Consider the following 6,934-nt stretch of genomic DNA (forward strand, 5'->3'; position numbering starts at 1 on the left):
GACAGCATGCGCTTTCCCCATGCACCCGTCCGTTACACACCTTTCTCGCGCATCCTCTTGCGCACACTTTTTCGTTACTTCCCCCGTAACACTCACCACACCGCGCTTCCCTGTGCTCCCTCGCACACGCGCTTCGACCAACTCACTCCTGACGGCACACTCACTCCTCGGCGTGCACTTTTTCCTCACACACCCCATGGTCGGACATTCTCGCACACCTCTTTTTTCGCACACCAGACCTGTCGCACACTTCACCAACGGCCTTTCACGAACACCCGGATCCAAACCAATCCCCAAGCCGACTGAAGCTTTCCTCACATCATATACATTGCCACTCACCTCCGTACCTCGTCTCCGCACCTCCTTTGCCACCTGCAAACTCTTTATTTGGTTAGTGAGCATCACATTGTGAGTTGAGCACCGACCTTGCACATATTCCATCACCTCCTCCTGGATTTCTCTTTTAGTTTCTGTTCGTCCCTTCTTAATTTCACTCACCTCTTCTTCCACTTCCTCTAATTTTTGTTTAACCTCTTTTATTTCTCGGTGCGTCTCCTCAAGTTCGTCCTCTAAGGCTACCGTGACCGTCTCTATGTGCATCCTCACCTGCCGGTCCTTTGTCTCCATTATCTCTGTCACCTCGTCCACCCTCATTGTCAGTTCCTCACGTACCATCTGACATTGCCTCTGCGTCGCTATTAATTCGTTTTTAATTTCTTTTTGTGTCGCCTTTAACCCTCCGAGTACTGCAGTGTTCCTTTGAACCTGCTCCACTAACTTCGTTTGTCCCTCTGTCAGCTGTTCCACCTCCTCCGTCAGATCTTCTATTCCCCCTTGTAACTTTGCCGTATTATTTCTCACCTCTTTCTCCATACGCTTCTCACCTCGCTTTACCTCCTCGCGTAGCCCCGAAACCTCCTCACTTACCCCTCGTCGTATTTCCTCCATCTCTTTTGTAGATGCCACCCTCATCTGTCCCAATTCATCCCTCTGAGCATCCAGTTTGGTTTCTACCCCGATTTTCACCTCCTCTATCTGCTCTCCCATTTGTTTGATTTCCCTGGCAGATTGTTCCCCTATTTCCCGCAATTTGTCCTCCATCCTATTTTCTAACCCCATTAACCCATTTTTCACCCCCTCTAACTGATTCTCCTGGGCAGCCATTCTGTTTTCCACCCCCGTTAACCCATTCTTTACCTCTTTTATCCCGTTGTCTAACCCCTCAAAATTATTGTCTAACTTCCCAAATTTCTTGTCTAACTCCTCAAAATTATTGTCTAACTTCCCAAATTTCTTGTCTAACTCCCCGATTTGATTTCCTAGTCGCTCCCCCATTCTGTTTTCCATTCCCTCCATTTCCCTGGCTCTTTTTTCGTTGTCGCACTTCGACTGTGCCATGTATTCGCTAAACCGTGCCATGAACTGCTGCATGTTAAAGCCCGCTGATACAGCGGGCTCGGCTACCGCGCGCTCGTGCGAGGCGCCTCTTTGCGCGCCTGAAACCTCGTGCGCGAGAGCGCCATTTTGTGCGTCTGATACACCCTCAACCACCTCATTGCTCTCCTCCTCCCTTTCCTCCACATACATTTCCCCGAGGTCCTGGGTCGATTCTACCCCGTCTATCTCTCCCACCGGCATCCCGTCGCCTTGACCAGCCATGGCGCGATTTCAAAATTCGGGTTTTGTAAAACAAAACAAATTTCGGCCGCTCCAAATTTTGACCAAATTTTTTCCTAGATGTTTTAAAAATTTGGTTCGGGCCCCGAATCTCACTCCCAGACACCAATTGTTACACTAATAGTACAATTGGTGTTCCAAAATTTGGGCCTAACAAATTTAGTCCCAGGTCCGAATCCAACTCCTGACAACCAATTGTTACAGATCGCGGTTTAGATGTTATGATGACCGAGCGGTGGTGTATTTAACCGCGACCTAACAGGATCCCCGACTCACCCGATTCCACCCAAACGTTGGCCGTATCGCACTACAGCTAGTCAATAGGGAAAAGACAAAGGCGACACGGATGTGAAGAAGAAGAAGAAGAAGACAAAAAGGTTGGAAATACTACTGAATTTATTTACTATTTACACACATAAGCAAAAAGGAGCAATCAAGTTTATTTACAACACATAAGACGCAGGTGACACAGTGCAAATACTAGCTTATCTACAGACTTAATTAAATACCCAGGGACAGAACAAACAAAACAAACTCACATATACAAGAAGGGTGGAAAGGCAGGAGGTGGATGGCTGGAGGGAGAGGAAAGGTCCAAGGGGGTCCTGCAGCTCAACCGGCGCGTTTAGCAGCCGCCGTTCCTTTTCGGCCCTGCTCCAAACCGCCGTTCAGGCCCCCTTTGGCTGTTGGGTGTTCTTGCTGCTGCGGCCTCCGTCCGCTGCGTTCCCAGGACTTGTCTGACTCGTTGGTCCAAACCCTCAACTCTTTCTTGGTCCCTCACTCTTTACCACCGACTCCTCACCGCAACCAACGCAACCACTTGACCACCACCTCTACTGACTGACTCTTCACGACTCTCTCTTGACGACCAACTCCCTCTAGCAACCGACTCAGACCAACTCAACGTGCCTCTCTCCTGGGAACACCCCCGCCGTGGGTTATATAGGCCCCGCCCCTCAACCTTTGCGAACCTCCCCCAAACGTTCTCTCCCCGCCCTCTCAAGCCAAACCCCTTGTTCATGGTTGGTCGAGTGGGGCCGGCTCACTCCTCCCCTCTCTGACGAGGTGGGGACCCGCCTTCCTTCCCCCAACCCTGCCTCGTGGTCAATGGCGGATGAAGGGAAAACCGCCCAACATGCAGTTGGCAATGCGAATTGCAATTGACGGAAAGGGGGGAATGGAAGTGTTGGGGAGTGGGAATGAAGGGAATCTATCTCTTTCACTGGTGCAATGGAGTATTTCAATTAATGGGAGACACAGCCTTACTCTAAAAACACATAATAAGAGATAACTATCAACAGGGGTATTCTATTATTTGGCTGATGTGTATGCTTGTGGACTAATTATGGGATGCCCTTTCACCTTTACACAGCTCCGGAGGTAGGGCGCAGAAAAAACAATAATAATAATAGTACAGCACACAATCAAAAAATATACAGTCCTCATCTCCGCAACAATATATACACTACTATCACGTGATCGCTCTGAGCGAATCGGCGAGCTGCTCTGGAACCGGCTGAGATTAGCGGGTACTTCGCTGAAATGCACTGAGGTAAATATGAATAAAAAATATGGATCGTCAAATATTTTGAGTTCGGCCATGTTCGTCCCACGCTCAATGGCCATGTCTGTCAAATATCAAGCACGTAAGCCTCTCCGTTTAGGAGTCTATCGGTAACATTACACACACACACACACACACACACACACACACACACACACACACACACACACACACACACACACTGTGTTATATATATATAGATTGTAGATGGGGACACATTTTCTTAATTTACACTTTTCTTAAATTACACATTTTTTAAATTTACACATTCCCCTCCCCCCCCCCTCTCTCCCCCCTCCCCTCTCCCCCTTCCCCCCCCTCCCCTCTCCCCTCCCCCCTCCCCTCCCCCCCCCCGCTCCCCTCCCCCCTCCCCCCCCCGCTCCCCTCCCCTCCCCTCCCCCCCCCCGTTCCTCTCCCCTCCCCTCCCCCCTTGGCAATGCCGGGTACTTCTGCTAGTATGTACTAAAGGTGAAGGTCAAGTTAATTAGGGTAACCAAGATATTTTCCCATCAACGTTATCATAGTTATAACACTATATGCACCGTATATGGGGAAATCGTATCCAAATAACGTCGAAATTTCTCCATGACGAAGTCACAATATTCACAGCTGTCAACACTCCACATCACTCTTACCTGGGCCAGGTGTTTGCTGCAGAGCAAGACATGTTGTCCCGGAGTCGAGCGATGCCCAATCTGGGTCATTACTCTGTTCGACATCCAATCACGTGGCGCGTCTTTCAGGAAATCTATTTTTGGAACGAAACTCGAGGAAAGATAACTTTTCTACTTTGAGGTTTTGTTTGGTAGAAAACACCTTCACAGCTTTTGTGCATGACGCATCGGTACGCAGTGATCAGCTGTGCAGGAGACCACGTGGGTGTTCCGTCACCAAACAATCACTCCACCATAGCGGTCTCCATGGTAACAGTGCTATCGTGGTACGCCAACAAATGCTACCTGGGCCGTCGTTTTTAGTTTCAATCCTCCCACTTCTGACAATTTCCCCATACGAATTGATTGTGTTCGCAGCGCCTGAGTTGACTCGACTTTGGACTACTTCCGGGTAGCGACGGCCGCCGCCATTTTAGCGCGGTGAAAACAACACCTCAGCAACAACTTATTTACCTGAGTAACGCTTCGGTGGGCACGCTGTCTTGTCGCTACCGTTACAACTGGGGTGTGTTCAGTAACCAAGGTTCTTGTGGAGCGCTCGCCAAGCGGCTTAAGCACTCGAGCAAGCACCATCTTAGCCCTCGATAACGAACGGCTCGCTCGCCAAGCGGCTTAAGCACTCGAGCAAGCACTCCCTTGTAGCCCTCGATAAGGAACGGCTCGCTCGCCATGCGGCTTAAGCACTCGAGCAAGCACTCCATCGTAGCCCTCAAAGGAACGGCTCGCTCGCCAAGCGGCTTAAGCACTCGAGCAAGCACTCCATCGTAGCCCTCGATAAGGAACGGCTCGCTCGCCAAGTGGCTTAAGCACTCGAGCAAGCACTCCATCATAGCCCCTCGATAAAGAACGGCCCGCTCGCCAAGCGGCTTAATCACTCGAGCAAGCACTCCATCGTAACCCTCGATAAGGAACGGCTCGCTTGGCAAGCGCTAGCTAGCTGCTTGGTAACTTTACACCCCACGTGTGTAAAGTTCGATCGGCACGGAAATGCTACTTACGAGTTCCGAACACGCAGTGAGAACATGAAGAGCACATGTAACATGTGGGGCCTACCCGTAGTGACAACTGAATGTTTCACTTCGAACACAAAGTTTTGTTGCTCTCTTGTAAAATCCATAAAACTTTCCCTCTTTAATATCAACACATTTACAACACACATTCACGACTCCATTTTTAATGTTAATATTGTGAAAATTCCGCAGTGATAAAATCTACAAACGTTTACAAATCATTACTACCATCGATACACTTACATTTACATTCGAGGAGCTTCTCTAGTAAATGATTTCGCACGCAGGTTGCAAAACAAATGTTTGATTCGGATTTTGGGGAAACTGCAAGTCCAACGTTATTACACGAAATAAAGCATGCACACCTGTGGAGTGTGACGTACACTCTAAATGGTTACACATTGGTGTTTGGTGCTCAATCACGTGGAAACATCGGAAAGGACGTCACGCCCATAATGCAATGGGACTTATTACATTATGCGGTACTTATTGACACCCATAATGTAAGGGGCAGGACTTATTGACACCCATAATGTAAGGGGCAGGACTTATTGATACCCATAATGTAATGGGCAGGACTTATTGATACCCATAATGTAATGGGCGGGACTTATTGACACCCATAATGTAATGGGCGGGACTTATTGATACCCATAATGTAATGGGCGGGACTTATTGATACCCATAATGTAATGGGCGGGACTTATTGATACCCATAATGTAATGGGCAGGACTTATTGATACCCATAATGTAATGGGCGGGACTTATTGATACCCATAATGTAATGGGCAGGACTTATTGATACCCATAATGTAATGGGCAGGACTTATTGATACCCATAATGTAATGGGCAGGACTTATTGACACCCATAATGTAATGGGCGGGACTTATTACCACCCATAATGTAATGGGCGGGACTTATTACCACCCATAATGTAATGGGCGGGACTTATTGCCACCCATAATGTAATGGGCAGGACTTATTGACACCCATAATGTAATGGGCAGGACTTATTGCCACCCATAATGTAATGGGCGGGACTTATTGCCACCCATAATGTAATGGGCGGGACTTATTGATACCCATAATGTAATGGGCAGGACTTATTGCCACACATAATGTAATGGGCGGGACTTATTGACACCCATAATGTAATGGGCAGGACTTATTGACACCCATAATGTAATGGGCAGGACTTATTGACACCCATAATGTAATGGGCGGGACTTATTACCACCCATAATGTAATGGGCGGGACTTATTACCACCCATAATGTAATGGGCGGGACTTATTGCCACCCATAATGTAATGGGCGGGACTTATTGACACCCATAATGTAATGGGCGGGACTTATTGACACCGATAATGTAATGGGCGGGACTTATTGACACCCATAATGTAATGGACGGGACTTATTGCCACCCATAATGTAATGGGCGGGACTTATTGCCACCCATAATGTAATGGGCGGGACTTATTACCACCCATAATGTAATGGGCGGGACTTATTGACACCCATAATGTCATGGGCGGGACTTATTGACACCCATAATGTAATGGACGGTACTTATTGACACCCATAATGTAATGGGCGGGACTTATTGACACCCATAATGTAATGGGCGGGACTTATTGACACCCATAATGTAATGGGCGGGACTTATTGACACCCATAATGTAATGGGCGGGACTTATTACCACCCATAATGTAATGGGCGGGACTTATTGCCACCCATAATGTAATGGGGGGCGGGGCGTATTGCCACCCATCATGTCATGGGCGGGACTTATTGCCACCCATATAATGTAATGGGGGGCGGGGCGTATTGCCACCCATCATGTCATGGGCGGGACTTATTGCCACCCATAATGTAATGGGGGGCGGGGCGTGTTGACACCCATAATGTCATGGGCGGGACTTATTGCTACCCATAATGTAATGGGGAGGGGGCGTTTTGCCACCCATAATGTAATTGTAATTACCGCGGCCAGCGAGGGTGGAATG

The 6,934-nt window shown here is 48.4% G+C and overlaps 1 protein-coding gene across 1 annotated transcript in view; it reads right to left on the minus strand.

Annotated features, from left to right (window-relative positions):
- Positions 1 to 4,298, minus strand: part of LOC137420657 (uncharacterized) — a 71,453-nt gene extending 67,155 nt beyond the window's left edge. The window contains exon 1 of the mRNA XM_078772468.1: positions 3,877 to 4,298. The gene's annotated coding sequence lies outside the window, so the exon portion shown is untranslated. The remainder of the gene's footprint in view (positions 1 to 3,876) is intronic.
- Between the last annotated feature and the right edge of the window lie 2,636 nt (positions 4,299 to 6,934).

Source organism: Myxine glutinosa, chromosome 2, assembly GCF_964187855.1.
Source record: "Myxine glutinosa chromosome 2, kmMyxGlut1.1, whole genome shotgun sequence".
NCBI lineage: Eukaryota > Metazoa > Chordata > Myxini > Myxiniformes > Myxinidae > Myxine > Myxine glutinosa.